This window comes from Salvelinus alpinus, chromosome 8 (genome assembly GCF_045679555.1).
Source record: "Salvelinus alpinus chromosome 8, SLU_Salpinus.1, whole genome shotgun sequence".
NCBI classification, from domain to species: Eukaryota; Metazoa; Chordata; class Actinopteri; order Salmoniformes; family Salmonidae; genus Salvelinus; species Salvelinus alpinus.
Genome location: NC_092093.1, coordinates 77,775,479 through 77,792,779, shown reverse-complemented (window position 1 = coordinate 77,792,779; position 17,301 = coordinate 77,775,479). Strand labels below are relative to the sequence as shown.

The 17,301-nt window shown below is 40.8% G+C and overlaps 1 protein-coding gene across 4 annotated transcripts in view; it reads left to right on the top strand.

Annotated features, from left to right (window-relative positions):
• The window catches only part of LOC139583739 (MAGUK p55 subfamily member 7-like), a 268,462-nt gene that overhangs the window by 41,644 nt on the left and 209,517 nt on the right, over positions 1 to 17,301 (top strand). For 3 of the 4 annotated variants that reach the window (XM_071415152.1, XM_071415151.1, XM_071415153.1), the window contains one exon: positions 16,443 to 16,532. The exons of the other annotated variant lie outside the window; for it this stretch is intronic. The gene's annotated coding sequence lies outside the window, so the exon portion shown is untranslated. The remainder of the gene's footprint in view (positions 1 to 16,442; positions 16,533 to 17,301) is intronic. 4 annotated transcript variants of the gene reach the window in all.

Sequence of the window (17,301 nt, the reverse complement as noted above, 5' to 3'; positions counted from 1 at the left end):
ACTAGCCCCATCTATCTGTTAGTCATTGCTAAGAAGCTTAATGGCTGGATTAGTTGAAGCTACAAGTAGCCTGGTATTTGGTGGTACAATAAGAGACCCAAGAGGGGGCGGCCTTGTAATCCTGTCTACTTTAAAACCAAAATAAAGCTACTTATCTGTCTTTGAGAATGGTCCTAAAAGCTGTAACATGCGTGGTCACAGACAGGTAATAGTTGTCTCTCTTTGTCTGAGCTGTTTGAACACCTGCATGGCTGGCAGGTATACTACTGGCTGCCCTGGCTGGCAGGTATACTACTGGCTGCCCTGGCTGGCAGGTATACTACTGGCTGCCCTGGCTGGCAGGTATACTACTGGCTGTCCTGGCTGGCAGGTATACTACTGGCTGGCCTAGCTGGCAGGTATACTACTGGCTGGCCTAGCTGGCAGGTATACTACTGGCTGCCCTAGAGGGGAAAGATGACTTGGGCCTACACACAGGAGCTGGACAAAAATAAGAGCCACTAAAGAGAGAAAGAAAGTAATGTCACTCTTTGCTCTTTGTTTGTTCACTGTTTGATGTGAGCAATAAGTGATCTTCTTACCAAAACTAACATGGTCTTGGTCAAATGAGTGAACTGTCTTGATCCCTTCCTTACCAGCTGCTACACTAGTGGCTCCACCACAGACATGTGTATCTTCTTCGGGTGGTCATGTGTGTCTTTCTGTGCAACTGGACCTGGTGGCCCAAGCTGATCCTTTCCCTCTCCATCCCCTTTTGGGCCGTTGTTACTGATGGGTTCCGAGGGGGGTAACTGTCTTGGCTCCAGTTACCCCCCACGGTGGGGCTCCACTTCCCCAGAGGAAGTGTCTGTTCCTGGGTTAGCTTACAGGGTGGAGAGGGTGGGGCTGACTGGGCCTAGGAGTCACCCCATGTTTATGCACTTGTTATCACGTGCCAGCGGACACATGAAAGGCTAAGTGTATTTGTGTGAACGTGTATGGTCTGTTGTGATGGGCTAGATAGTAGTACTTCTCTCTCGCTCCGTCGTTCTCGCTCTCCTTCGTTCGCTCTCCCTCGTTCGTTCGCTCTCCCTCGTTCGTTCGCTCTCCCTCGTTCGCTCGCTCTCCCTCGTTCGTTCGATCCCTCGTTCGCTCGCTCTCCCTCGTTCGCTCGCTCTCCCTCGTTCGCTCGCTCTCCCTCGTTCGCTCGCTCTCCCTCGTTCGCTCGCTCGCTCTCCCTCGTTCGTTCGCTCTCCCTCGTTCGTTCGCTCGCTCTCCCTCGTTCGCTCGCTCGCTCGCTCGCTCTCCCTCGTTCGTTCGCTCGCTCTCCCTCGTTCGCTCGCTCGCTCTCCCTCGTTCGTTCGCTCGCTCTCCCTCGTTCGCTCGCTCGCTCTCCCTCGTTCGCTCGCTCGCTCGCTCTCCCTCGTTCGCTCGCTCGCTCTCCCTTGCTCTCGCCCTCTCTCTCTCTCTCTCGCCCTCTCTCTCGTGCCCTCTCGCCCGCTTTCTCGTGCCCTCTCGCCCGCTCTCCCTCACACCCGCTCTTCCTTGCCCTCTCGCCCTCTCTCCCTCGCCTTCTCGCCCTCTCTCCCTCGCCCTCTCTCTCTCTCTCTCTCTCTCTCTCTCTCTCTCTCTCTCTCTCTCTCTCTCTCTCTCTCTCTCTCTCTCTCTCTCTCTCTCTCTCTCTCTCTCTCTCTCTCTCTTTGTGGTTTCTCACCCAAATTTCACTTTTATATAGTGCATTTGGTAAAATTACACTATTGAATATTTTTTGAGATTCTTCTTTTTATGCAGTGAAATGCTTTGTGGGCTTTTTCTTTTGGTGCGTTCACTGTCTGACCAAATCCACTAGAGGCACACATTTCTGTTTGTCCCAGGTAGTTGTACCATTGGGCGTGTTAAACCATGGTATTTCCTCATTTGAAGGAGTGTCTGCTGCTCTGATTCCTGGCCTTTTTCTGGAAAATTATGACTTTGGTTTTGAAAGTTGATGCTGTATTCCCAAAGAATGTTAAGTTGTTCATTTAGAATAATAATTGCTTGACAAAAATGTAATCTAATGCCATGGCAATCCTGGTTAAAGGTAACATTCCTTTGCACAGACTGCCAACATTATTATGCATATTAAATGTTTATGATGGTAATTAAGATACGCAAGATATTTGTGTGTGTGTGTGTGTGTGTGTGTGTATATATATATATATATTTTTTTTTTAATAGCTATATATAAAGAAATTTGAGGTGAGAGCATTGGAAATACTTTTATCAATCAAATGTATTTACAAAGCATTTTTACATCAGTCAATGTTTTAGTGGTTGATCTGCTTCTGTTCTGTGGGTGGCACTGTGTGCTCTTTTCCAAGGATGGGTCCTGGCCTCTCGGGAGGCCATGGGATCCGGGAGGACGGGGTTGGTCTGCCGGTCATTGGGATGACAACCCAACTTGGGATGGGGAGGGGCTTTAGCGGTTGGAATAGTGAAGAACAATTGGAGGGTTACTTGGTAGTAATGCAAATATCGTGGTAGAGCTATATGGACACTCAGTCACTATGGTACTTTTTAACGGTACATTTACAAACATATATTATGATAAATAGATCTGAAACTTGTATCTCATTATGGTGAAATAAATATAGCCAGTTATAAGTGTAATGGCTGAGCAGATAATAACAAAAGAAGAACAATATTTACCTGGCTCAAAGAGAAGGAATATAATATCTATTGTTACAGGAAACTCATTCAACAATTTTAGATGAAGTTGTGTGGAAAATGGACTGGGGGGTGAAATATATTTCTCCCATGGGTGATGATATTAATTTAACAGTAGTTTTGATTCGAATGTGCAAATTGTCCAAACAGATCCGCATGGTAGATGGATTATTTAAAATATATTATTGGACCATAAACAGATATGGCTTATTAACCTTTACGGTCCAAATAATGATAATCCATGCTTCTTTTAAAATATATATAATAAATTATCAACCCTGCAAGCAATACAAGACTATTATTATGGTGGGAGATTATAATACTCTTTTAAATGCTTCAATGGACTGTAAATGAAATCACACTACAAACTATCACCCTCATGCTCTTAAGGAAGTAATGAATGTCATGGATATGTTGGAACTAGAGGATATATGGAGGCTTAAATATCCTGACCTAGTGAGATATACATGGCGGAGGCTCAATCAAGCTCGTCGTCTTGACTTTTTTCTTATGTCATTCTCGTTGGCACCAAAAGTTGAAAAAGTGTTGTTAGGGGATAGAATGTGGTCGGAATATCAGATAATTGGCATATGCATTACTCTTACTGCATTTCCACGTGGGCGAGGATATTGTACATTTAATCAGGACTAGGACAGAGGAATTTATAACAGAATTTTTCCGACATAACATTCCCTTATTGTATGGGACGCTTTTAAATGTGCCTTTTAGAGTGGCCATGTAATTTAGTACTCATCTCTTAACAAAATCAGGGCAAAGGAGTCCATACAAACAAAATAAATAGAAGCTACCAAAAGTAATTTACTGACACCCATGATTCACTTTGCTTCCCTCTAACTGAAGCTAATTGTATGGCTTTTTTCAATGTAAAATTAACTTCTGTACAGAAAGACTCATGTGAAGGTGAAATTGCAGAGGAGGTACTTCTTGATGCAATTAAAGCCTTTAATTCTGGGAAAACTCTAGGGCTGGATGGCATACCAGTTGAGGTATACAATTTTTTTTTTTATATACAGTTGAAGTTGGAAGTTTACATACACCTTAGCCAAGTACATTTAAACTCAGTTTTTCACAATTCCTGACATTTAATCCTAATAAAAATTCCCTGTCTTAGGTCAGTTAGGATCACCACTTTATTTTAAGAATGTGAAATGTCAGAATAATAGTAGAGAGAATTATTTATTTCAGCTTTTATTTCTTATCACATTACCAGTGGGTCAGAAGTTTACATACACTCAATTAGTATTTGGTAGCATTGCCTTTTAAATTGTTAAACTTGTGTCAAAGGTTTCGGGTAGCCTTCCACAAGCTTCCCACAATAAGTTGGGTGAATTTTGGCACATTCCTCCTGACAGAGCTGGTGTAACTGAGTCAGGTTTGTAGGCCTCCTTGCTCGCACACGCTTTTTCAGTTCTGCCCACGCATTTTCTATAGAATTGAGGTCAGGGCTTTGTGATGGCCACTCCAATACCTTGACTTTGTTGTTCTTAAGCCATTTTGCCACAACTTTGGAAGTATGCTTGGGGTCATTGTCCATTTGGAAGACCCATTTGCGACCAAGCTTTAATTTCCTGACGGATGTCTTGAGATGTTGCTTCAGCATATTCACGTAATTTTCCTCCCTCATGATGCCATCTATTTTGTGAAGTGCACCAGTCCCTCCTGCAGCAAAGCACCCCCACAACATGATGCTGTCATCTCTGTGTTTCACAGTTGGGATGGTGTTCTTCGGCTTGCAAGCCTCCCCCTTTTTCCTCCAAACATAACGATGGTCATTATGGCCAAACAGTTTTATTTTTTGTTTCATCAGCCCAGAGGACATTTCTCCACAAAGTACGATCTTTGTCCCCATGTGCAGTTGCAAACCGTAGTCTGGCTTTTTTATGGCGGTTTTGGAGAGCAGTAGCTTCTTCCTTGCTGAGCGGCCTTTCAGGTTATGCCGATGTAGGACTCGTTTTACTGTGGATATAGATACTTTTGTACCTGTTTCCTCCAGCATCCTCACAAGGTCCTTTGCTGTTGTTCTGTTATTGATTTGCCCTTTTCGAACCAAAGTACGTTAATCTCTCGGAGACAGAACGCGTCTCCTTCCTGAGCGGTATGACGGCTGCGTGGTCCCATGGTGTTTATACTTGCGTACTATTGTTTGTACAGATGAATGTGGTACCTTCAGTCGTTTGGAAATTGCTCCCAAGGATGAACCAGACTTGTGGAGGTCTACATTTTTTTTTATGAGGTCTTAGCTGATTTCTTTTGATTTTCCCATGATGTCAAGTAAAGAGGCACTGGGTTTGAAGGTAGGCCTTGAAATAATCAAATCAAATTTTATTTGTCACATACACATGGTTAGCAGATGTTAATGCGAGTGTAGCGAAATGCTTGTGCTTCTAGTTCCAACAATGCAGTAATAACCATTTTATACATTACAGGTACACCTCCAATTGACTCAAATTATGTCAATTAGTCTATTAGAAGCTTCTAAAGCCATGTCATCATTTTCTGGAATTCTCCAAGCTGTTTAAAGGCATAGTCAACTTAGTGTATGTAAACTTCTGACCCACTGGAATTGTGATACAGTCAAAACTATAGTTTGTTAACAAGAAATTTGTGGAGTGGTTGAAATACGATTTTAATTGACTCCAACCTAAGTGTATGTAAACCTCCGACTTCAACTGTACTCAGAGGACTGTTATTAGCATGTTTTAACCACTCCTATGTATATGGTAGATTATCATACACTCAACAAGAAGGTTGGAGTTCATTATTACTGAAACAGTGGGAAATCTAAATATCCATTTCATTAAAAAACATTTGGAGGCTCCTTACACTTCAGTGTAGTGTGCAAAAATTCTAGCAAAATGTAAAAGCTCGTAAAATTAAATAGGTATTGTCGGACATTATTCCTTCTAATCAGACAGGTTTTTTTACATGGACGATACATTGGAGATAATAATATAACTCAAGTACTGGAAACAATAGAACACTATGAAAAATCTGGGAAACCAGGCCTGCTATTTATAGCTGACTTTGAAAAGGCTTTTGATAAAGTACGACTGGAGTTTGTATAAATGCCTGGAACATTTCAATTTGAGAGAATCTCTTATAAAATGGGTTAAAATAATGTATAGTAACCCTAGTTGTAAAATAGTAAATAATGGCTACTTCTCAAAGTTTTAAACAGTCAAGAGGAGTAAAATAAGGTTGTCCGCTATTGGCATATCTATTTATTATGGCCATCGAAATGTTAGCTATTAAAATCAGATCCAACAATAGTATCAAGGGCCTAGAAATCCAGGCCTTAAAAACAAAGGTGTCATTGTACACTGATGATTCATGTTTTCTTTTAAATCCACAAGTTGGATCCCTCCACAGCCTCATAGAGGATCTTAGATACTTTTTCTAACCTCTCTGGATTACAACCAAATTATGATAAATGTACTATTATGTATTGGATCACAAAAAATATACAGCTTTTACATTACCGTGTAGTTTACCAATAAAATGGTCTGACTGTGAAGTGGACATATTCTGTATTTATATCCCAAAAGAAAGAAATGATCTCATTACAATAAATGTTTATAGAAAGTTATCAAAAATAGATAAGATCTTGCTTTCGTGGAAAGGTGTCTATTTGTGGAAAAATCACCCTGATTAACTCTTTAGTCGTATCCCAGTTTGCCTCTTAGCTTATTTCCTTGCCTACACCTAGCAACTTGTTTTTTTCAAATTATATGAGCAAAGAATATTCCATTTGATTTGGAACAGAAAGCCAGACAAAATTAAACAGACCTATTTATATAATGAATATGAATTCGGAGGGCGGAAATGATTAAATATTAAAGCATTAAACCTCTCACGAAAGGCATCAGTCATACAAAAGGTGTACTTAAATTGTACTAGTAAATTAATAGGAATGTCTCACCCTATGTTCGAGAAAGGCCTTTTCCCTTTATTCAGATTACAACCTCTCACTTTCAGTTATTTGAAAAGGAAATCATCTCCCAAATATCGCAATTTTTAAAACAAGACATAGAAAGTTGGTTGCAATTTCAATTTAATCCACCAGAAAAGACAGAACAAATAATACAACAAATATTGTGTTTAAACTCAAATATAATAATTGATTTAAAAAAGTATTATGTTCGTAAATGATCTCATAAATAGGACTGGTGGAGTTGTCACACATGCAGCAAACAGAAACATGGACATGTCTGCTCAACCCAACATTATAACCAACTAATTGCAGCATTACCACACAAATGAAAGTGGAAGGGGGAAAAAGTAAGGAACTTGTCTGTCGGCCCTGCATTAAAGACCATAAATGGTTAAAGAAAATTGTGATAAATAAAAAAGTATTCCAGTTAAGGACCATAAAATTGACAGCCGTGGCATATAGATGGCCAAGTAGTTGGGAAGAGATTTTTGATGTTCCCGATTCCATGGCACATGGTTTATGAACTGATACACAAAACGAAGCCGGATTCAAAACTTAGAGTTTGTCAATTTAAATGATTATACTAAATTCTTGCAATCAATAGAATGTTATTTTTTGGGGGATACAATCTTCCCAGCTCTGTATATTTTGCTGCGAAGAGGCAGAATCATTAGATCATTTGTTTTTTGTACTGTCCATATGTAGCTTGTTTTTGGTTACAGGTCCAGGAATGGCTGAAGAATTGCAATATATACCTGGAGCTAACCCTGCAGATAGCACTACTGGGTGATCTGAAAAGTCATAGTCAATCGATCAATAATAATAAATACTTTTAGCAAAAACGTTTATTTTCAATTTACAATCTGTAGAAGCTATGAGAAAAGAAAGGTTCAGAACTTTAGTGTAACATCACAGCACAGTTGAAAAATATAAGGCAAATAGAAATTCAATATGGATGGTGTTAAGAGATAGATGGGAGGTGTTGATAGAGCTGAAGGTTGGGACTAATAACAACTAATGTAAACCATACTGTTTCCGTAAAACGTACACCACGGTTCAAAAGTTTGGGGTCACTTAGAAATGTCCTTGTTTTTGAAAGAAAAGCACTTTTTTTTTTGTCCATTAAAATCAAATTGATCAGAAATACAGTGTAGACATTGTTAATGTTGTACATGACTATTGTAGCTGGAAACGGCAGATTTTTAATGGAATATCTACATGGGCTTACAGAGGCCCCTTATCAGCAACCATCACTCCTCTATTCCAATGGCACGTTGTGTTAGCTAATCCAAGTTTATACAAAAAATTTATGGGTGATTGGAAGTGATGCAGACAATTACATTGATGGAAGCTACAATCTATCTGCACTATTAAAGCTGATCTACCCCCTAAGAATTTAAGAAAAACATTTTGGTTCCTTTAGTGTAGACCTAGCTCTGTTGGTGACAGTAGGACAAGGTAATCTGCGTAGAGCAGGAGTCTGACCTCATCTTTTAGGGTGAGTCCAGGGGCTGCAGATCAGTCCAACAACACTGCTGGTTCGTTGATGTAGATGTTAAACAGGGTTGGACTTAAACTAAACCCTTGTCTCACCCCTTGCCCTTCTGCAAAAAACGTGGTTATTTTATTGTTCCGTTTAAACTACATGTGTAAATATATTTTATGATGTCATATACTTTACCCCCAACACCGCTTTGGAGGGTTTTGTAATACAATCAATCCATTCCTGTCTCTCTCTCCCTTCTCTTTATCCTCTCTCTCTCTCCTCTCTCTTGCTCTCTCTCTTGCTCTCTCTCCCTTCTCTTTATTCTCTCTCTCTTTCGCTCTCTCCCTTCTCTTTATCCTCTCTCTCTCAATCGCTCTCTCCCTTCTCTTTATCCTCTCTCCTCTCTCTCTTTCGCTCTCTCTCTCCCTTCTCTTTATCCTCTCTCCTCTCTCTCTCTTGCTCTCTCCCTTCTCTTCTCTCTCCCTCCTCTCTCTAAAATGAAGTTTGCTTTATTGGCATGAAATACAATTTGTAGATATTGCCAAAGCAGTATAATGGTAAATCATTTCAGTGAATACAGTACAATTACAATGAGGTTAATGAAATAATAATAGGACATGTGATCATGCACACAGTACAACACTACTGCTGTTGTATTGTGTAATCTTTGGTCAATTTAAAAATATAATGAACAAAAATATAAACACAACATGCAGCTATTTCAAAGGTTTTACTGAGCTACAGTTCATATGAGGAAATCAGTCAACTGAAATGAATTCATTAGGCCCTAATCTATGGATTTCACATGAATAGGCAGGGGTGCAGCCATGGGTGGACCTTGGAGGCCACTGACCCACTGGGGAGCCAGGCCCAGCCAATCAGAATGGGTTTTTCCCCACAGACAGAAATACTCCTCAGCAACCCCCCCCCCCTTCTCTATAAAGATGTTGGAGGCAACTTATGGTAGAGGAATGAACATTACATTTTCTGGCAACAGCTCTGGTGGGCATTCCTGCAGTCAGCATGCCAATTGCACGCTCCCTCAACACTTGAGACATCTGTAGAATTGTGTTGTGTGACAAAACGGCACATTTTAAAGTCTCCTTGTATTGTCCCCAGTCACAAGGTGCACCTGTGTAATGATCATGCTGTTTAATCAGCTTTTAGATTGGCAAATGAGAACTGCTTATTAACACGGATGTAAACAAATTTGTGCACAACATTTGAGAAAAATAAGCTTTTTGTGCATATGGAGAACTTCAGGGATTTTTTTATTTCTGCTGATGAAACATACACTTTAGATGTTGTTTATTTTTTGTTCAGTGTAAAAATAAGATTATAAAATGCAGCAGTATGCTCTGAAAGCTGTCCTTCAAACAGCCTTTTCAATTATGCATATACTAATGGTCTAACCCTCCATCCTCCCTCCCACAGAGACTGATTTTACTGACTGCAGCTCCCTTGACTTGACCTTAGCAAACACTGGCTGACTGGCTGACTAGTTGATTGACTTGTCTGACTGAGGACATTGTTCTGCACCGATTCTGCTTGTGTTTCTCTGTTGCTCATTAAGAAAAACGAGATTTCAGTCTTGGGGGGCAGTTACTGATGTTTGTCTCCCATAAGACACCATAGGTGCAAAGCCAGTATCACTTCCTCAAAATAGTCAGAATGAATAAAACATTTTACATTGAGCTAAGGTGCAGTGTTTTTCAAGTAAAAAACTGTGCAACGTGTTGTCTTATGTAAACAAAGTCAGATTCGCTGCGGTAAGATTGGATGGAGCACAATCACTGCAGCTGTGAGTCCTGTGTTAGTGAGCATTGTCGAAATCAAAACCCAACCCTATATTAACCTAGGTCATGACGAACTCAATTACAAAACTCAGTTTTGGACAAGATTGACTTTATTACCAAAATTGTAGTAAAATTTGACACTACAATAAATGTTTCTGACTAATATTGATGCCACATAGAAAACGTCCTATCAGAGAAGTTGTTTATTGCCATCAGTTGTGCTTTTAAAGTTAACCCATCCTTCTCTACTCAGTTTGGGGCATTGTGTAGGTAAGGCACAACTACTGGTAGCTTAAGGTAAATTCACACTACGGAGACGGAAGGTACTGAGAGTAGCGCTGTGTTGCAATTTGGCTGACCCCCATTTAGTCGACTGGTCGATTGTTTGCTTGATCAAGATTTTTTGTTGTTGATGAGAAGTGGAAATTATATATTTTTTTAAATTGAGGAGACTCCTATGATAGGTACACCTACAGCTCATCCCTTGTCAGTAGTACTGTAGATTACTTTATCACTGCCCTCAACCCAGAGTCTCTCAGAACTTTCAGTCAGCCCACTGACAGCCCTATCAGATCACAGCAAAATCACAGTCTACTTGAACAGAACAAAACTCAATCGTGAGGCATCAAAGCCAAAGGAACTGAGTAATATTTAAAAATTCAATAGATGGAAGGAAAGTAGTGTAGAAACCTACCAAAATACAATTAGGCAACAACAAATTCAATCCCTTTTAGACAACTTCCTGGACAAAACATTCCACTGTAATAGTGAAGGTGTAAACTTGGCAGTAGAAAACCTAAACAGTATATTTGACCTCCCTGTCAAATCTAAACATTTCAAGCAGACAACCTAAGAAAATTAACAGTGACAAACTGTTTTATGAAGAATGCAAAAACCTAAGAAAGAAATTGAGAACCTTATCCAACCAAAAACCTAGACCCAGAAAAACTGAGCCTACGTATTCACTAAAATCACTAAAACATTACAGAAATACACTACAGAAAAAGAAGGAACAGCATGTCAGATATCAGCTTAATGTAATTGAAGAATCTAACCACTTCTGGGAAAATTGGAAAACACTAAACAAACAACAACATGAAGAGTTATCTATCCAAATCGGATAGATGGATAAACCACTTCTCCAATCTTTTTGGCTCTATAACAAAGAACAAACAGCAAAAATATCTACATGGTCAATTACCAATCTTAGAATCAGCTGTTAAAGACTACCAGAACCCACTGGATTCTCCAATTACATTGAATTAACTTCATGACAACTTACAAACCCTCCAACCCTGTGGTGTTGATGGTATACTACATTAAATTATCAAATATACAGACCACAAATTCCAGTTGGCCATATTAAACTCTTTAAAATCATCCTCAGCTTTGGCATCTTCCCCAATTTTTGGAACCAAGGACTAATAACCCCAATCAACAAAAGTAGGGACAAATTTGACCCCAATAACTATCGTGGGATATGTGTCAATAGCATCCTTGGGAAAATCCTCTGCATTATTATTAACAGCAGACTCCTACATTTCCTCAGTGAAAACAAGGTACTGAACAAATGTCAAAATGGCTTTTTACCAAATTACCATGCGACAGACCACGTATTCACCCTGCACACCCTAATTGACAAACAAACAAACCAAAGCAAAGGCATTGTTGATTTCAAAAAAGCTTTTACCTTAATTTGTTATGAGTGTCTGCTATACAAATTGGAAAGTGGTGTTGGGGGGAAAAACCTACGACATTATAAAATCCATGTACACAAACAACAAATGTATGGTTAAAATTGGCAAAAAACACACATTTCTTCACACAGGGCTGTGGGGTGAGACAGGGATGCAGCTTGAGCCCCACCCTCTTCAACATATATATCAACGAATTTACGGGGACACTAGAACAGTCTGCAGCACCCGGCCACACCCCACTAGAATCTGAAGTCAAATGTCTACTGTTTGCTGATGATCTGGTGCTTCTGTCCCCAACAAAGGAGGGCCTACAGCAGCACCTAGATATTCTGCACAGATTCTGCTAGACCTGGGCCCTGACAGTAAATCTTAGTAAGATACAAATAATGGCGTTCCAAAAAAAGGTCCAGTTGCCAGGACCACAAATACAAATTCCATCTAGACACCGTTGCCCTAGAGCACACAACAAATTATACATACCTCAGCCTAAACATCAGCACCACAGGTAACTTCCACACAGCTGTGAACGATCTGAGAGACAAGGCAAGAAGGCCCTTCTACGGCATCAAAAGGAACATAAAATGGCAAAAATACCTTACGCAGTTATAGAACCCATTGCCCTTTTATGGTTGTGAGGTCTGGGGTCCGCTCACCAAACAAGAATTCACACAATGGGACAAACACCAAATTCTGCAAAAACATCCTCTGTGTACCAAATAAAACGCCAAATAATGCATACAGAGCAGAATTAGGCCGATACCTGCTAATGATTTAAATCCTGAAAATTCTACAACCACCTAAAAGGAAGTGATTCCCAAACCTTCCATAACAAAGCCATCACCTCCAGATGAACCTGGAGAAGAGTCCCCAAAGCAAGCTGGTCCTGGGGCTCTGTTCACAAACACAAACAGAGCACCAGGACAGCAACACAATTAGACCCAACCATATCATGAGAAAATAAAAATATAATTACTTGACACATTGGAATGAATTGACCAAAAAACTGAGCCAACTGGAATGCTATTTGATCGTAAACGGAGAGTACACAGTGGCAGAATACCTGACCACTGTGACTGACCCAAACTTAAGGAAAGCTTTGACTATGTACAGACTCAGTGAGCATAGCCTTGCTATTGAGAGAAGCCGTCGTAGGCAGACCTGGCTCTCAAGAGAAGACAGGCTATGTGCACACGGCCCACAAAATGAGGTGGAAATTGAGCTGCACTTCCTAACTCCTGCCAAATGTATGACCATACATTTGCCAGATTACACAGATACACAAAGAATTTGAAAACAAATCCAATTTTGATAAACTCCCATATCTATTGGGTGAAATACCACAGTGTGCCATCACAGCAGCAGGATTTGTGTCCTGTTGCCACAAGAAAAGGGCAACACTATTGTAAATACAACCCATATTTGTTTATTTATTTTCCCTTTTGTACTTTCACTATTTGCACATCTTTACAACATACACACATCCATAATATGACATTGAAATGTGTCTATTCCTTTGGAACTTTGTGAGTAATGTTTACTGTAAATGTTTTGTTTATTATCTACAGTACCAGTTAAAGGTTTGGACACACCTACTCATTCCAGGGATTTTCTTTATTTGTACTATTTTCTACATTAATAGTGAAGACATCAAAACTATGAAATAACACATATGGAATCGAGTAGTAAACAAAAAAGTGTTAAACAAATCAAAATATATTTTATATTTGAGATTCTTCAAAGTAGCCACCCTTTGCCTTGATGACAGCTTTGCACACTCTTGGCATTCTCTCTTCACTATTATTCTACAATGTAGAAAATAGTAAAAATAAAGAAATACCCTTGAATGAGTAGGTGTCCAAACATGTGACTGATACTATATTTCGCTTGATTTGGTAATGTAAATATATGTTTCCCATGCTAATAAAGCCCTTTGAATTGAATTAGAGAAAGACACAGATGCAGAGTGAGACATTTTTTTATTTTTTATTCTGGTCCCCCGTGGGAAACAAACCCACAACCCTGGCATTTCAAGTGCAATGCTCTACCAACTGAGCCACACAGAGAGAGAGAGCGAGAAAGACACATACAGAGAGAGCAAGAGAGACCATGTGTCCTACTGACTGTGTGACCTCTTCAGGTGAGGTAGTGGAGATGGCCATGCTCTGCCTGGGGGGTGTTATTGAATGACAATGTTCTATTGTCATTCAAAGCAGGCAAGGTGAAATGAGGCAGGCAGCCGGGCAAGGAAAGGACTGAGTGAGAGAAGCAAGGGGCTGAGAAGGGGGCCCATCTTGGCTTAGCTTCGTTCCACCTAACTGGATGGTTAATGCCATCGAACGAATGACCAGAGATATTCACCCACTCACTCCCTATTCTCTGAAACTTTTAGGCCACTCATCCCTCCCGCTCTGCTTCCTCTCCCCCCTCTCTCCTCCTTCCTCTCTTCTCGCTCTTTCTCCTTGTTCAGTCCATTCCCATGCATACAGTGCAGCTCTTTGTGGAGCTCTCACCCTTAATAGTACTGCTGGGTGAGTTGAGGTTACATTCCCCGCACTGCCGCATTCCACTGTTACCCCCCCACCCCACCACTTTTGCGTCAGGGGTTGCCTCTCTATGGCACTGACACAATATTCAATTGAATTAATGCACAGCTGCATGGCACGGAATGAGAGACTTATCCTGGGAAACCAGGCCCTGGATGGACAAAGTGGGGGTGAAAAAACACTTCAATTTATTACAAAAGCTCATTAAGGAGAAAGGTTCAATCTCACTGCTAGCTAGTCCCAGACAGACAGGTCACATATCCAGGGTGGCTAAATAAAACCAAACCAGGCAGGAGAGGATATCTCGGCTGCTTCTCTCTTCATAGACACCAATAGGAAGCTGAGTGATTTGGAGTCATAGCTTGATATTTAGCTGCATAGCTTCTCTCATTCTGGGAAAGGCAGCACAGGTATGAGTTGTAGGGAATGTTTTTCATTTTCACTCTGGTCTAGTATACGCTGGGCTACAGCCATATACAGTTGAAGTCGGAAGTTTAAATACACCATAGCCAAATACATTTAAACTCAGTTTTTTCACAATTCCTGACATTTAATCCAAGTAAAGATTCCCTGTTTTAGGTCAGTTAGGATCACCGCTTTATTTTAAGGATGTGAAATGTCAGAATAATAGTAGAGAGAATAATTTATTCCAGCTTTTATTTCTTTCATCACATCCCCAGTGGGTCAGAAGTTTACATACACTCAATTAGTATTTGGTAGCATTGCCTTTAAATTGTTTAACTTGGGTCAAACGTTTCGGGTAGCCTTCCACAACCTTCCTGCAATAAGTTGGGTGAATTTTGGCCCATTCCTCCTGACAGAGCTGGTGTAACGGAGTCAGGTTTGTAGGCCTCCTTGCTCGCACACACTTTTTCAGTTCTGCCCACAAATGTTCTATAGGATTGAGGTCAGGGCTTTGAGATGGCCACTCCAATACCTTGACTTTGTTGTCCTTATGCCATTTTGCCACAACTTTGGAAGTATGCTTGGGGTCATTGTCCATTTGGAAGACCCATTTGCGACCAAGCTTTAACTTCCTGACTGATGTCTTGAGATGTTGTTTCAATATATCCACATAATTTCCTCCCTCATGATGCCATCTATTTTGTGAAGTGCACCTGTCCCTCCTGCAGCAAAGAACCCCCACAACATGATGCTGCCACCCCCGTGCTTCACGGTTGGGATGGTGTTCTTCAGCTTGCAAGCCTCCCCCTTTTTCATACAAACATAACAATGGTCATTATGGCCAAACAGTTCTATTTTTGTTTCATCAGATCAGAGGACATTTCTCCAAAAAGTACGATCTTCGTCCCCATGTGCAGTTGTAAACCGTAGTCTGTCTTTTTTATGGCGGTTTTGGAGCAGTGGCTTCTTCCTTGCTGAACGGCCTTTCAGGTTATGTTGATATAGGACTCGTTTTACTGTGGATATAGATACTTTTTTTTACCTGTTTCCTCCAGCATCTTCACAAGGTCCTTTGCTGCTGTTATGGTATTGATTTGCACTTTTCGCACCAAAGTACGTTCATCTCGAGGATACAGAACGCGTCTCCTTCCTGAGCGGTATGACGGCTGCGTGGTCCCATGTTTATACTTGCGTTCAATTGTTTGTACAGATGAACGAGGTACCTTCAGGCGTTTGGAAATTGCTCCCAAGGATGACGCAGACTTGTGGAGGTCTACAATTTTTTTTATGAGGTCTTAGCTGATTTCTTTTAATTTTCCCATGATGTCAAGCAAAGAGGCACTGAGTTTGATGGTAGGCCTTGAAATACATCCACAGGTACACCTCCAATTGACTCAAATTATGTCAATTAGCCTATCAGAAGCTTCTCAAGCCATGACATCATTTTCTGGAATTTTCCAAGCTGTTTAAAGGCACAGTCAACTTAGTGTATGTAAACTTCTGACCCACTGGAATTGTGATACAGTGAAATAATCTGTCTGGTAACAATTGTTGGAAAAATGACTTGTGTCATGCACAAAGTAGATGTCCAAACCGACTTGCCAAAACCTATAGTTTGTGTGTAATATATATATACACACACACACAGTATACACCATTGGCGACAGCGCTGTATTGCTTCTATGTGCAGTCAGCCCCATCTAGTGGTGATCGGTGGTAAATGCATTGGAGGATATTTTTTGAATGAGCTTTGTATGAACGGTACTTCCTCAAAGATTTTTATCCTCTCTGTCATTTGTATACTGTGTGTAGAATTCTATGGTGACACTCCTTTTCCTTCTCTCTCTCTCTCTCTCCCTCCCTCCCTCACTCTGACAGACAGGCTCTAAGGTGGTACAGTGAAGGGGTGGAGCGTGATGAGCCTTCTGGCACACTAACTGAAAGAACCAGAGTAGCAGGTCTGATCAGGTGGGTTGCTGCTACGCTCTGTGGGTGTGCATGTCTGCCTGTTGGTGTGTCTGCTGCCCTTGTGTGTGTGTGTGTGTGTGTGTGTGTGTGTGTGTGTACAGGAGAGAGTGTTCTGGAAAACCCTTTATTGTGTCTGTTTATTTGTAGGTTAGTGTGTTTCTCCCTTCCTGTGACTTGCTTTCTTTTGTATATAAACTCAGCATAAAAATAAACGTCCCTTTTTCAGGACCCTGTCTTTCAAAGATAATTTGTAAAAATCCACATTTCTTCACAGATCTTCATTGTAAAGGGCGTAAACATTGTTTCCCATGCTTGTTCAATGAACCATAAACAATTAATGAACATGCACCTGTGGAACGGTTGTTAAGACAGAAAACAGCTTACAGACGGTAGGCAATTAAGGTCACAGTTATGAAAACATAGGACACTAAAGAGGCCTTTCTACTGACTCTGAAAAACACCAAAAGAAAGATGCCCAGGGTCCTTGGTCCTCTGCGTGAACGTGCCTCAGGCTTTCTGCAAGGAGACATGAGGACTGCAGATGTGGCCACGGCAATAAATTGCAATGTCCGTACTGTGAGACGCACAAGACAGCGCTACAGGGAGACAGGACGGACAGCTGATCGTCCTCACAGTGGCAGACCACGTGTAAAAACACCTGCACAGGATCGGTACATCCGAACATCACACCTCCGGGACAGGTACAGGATGGCAACAACAACTGCCCGAGTTACACCAGGAACGCACAATCCTTCCATCAGTGCTCAGA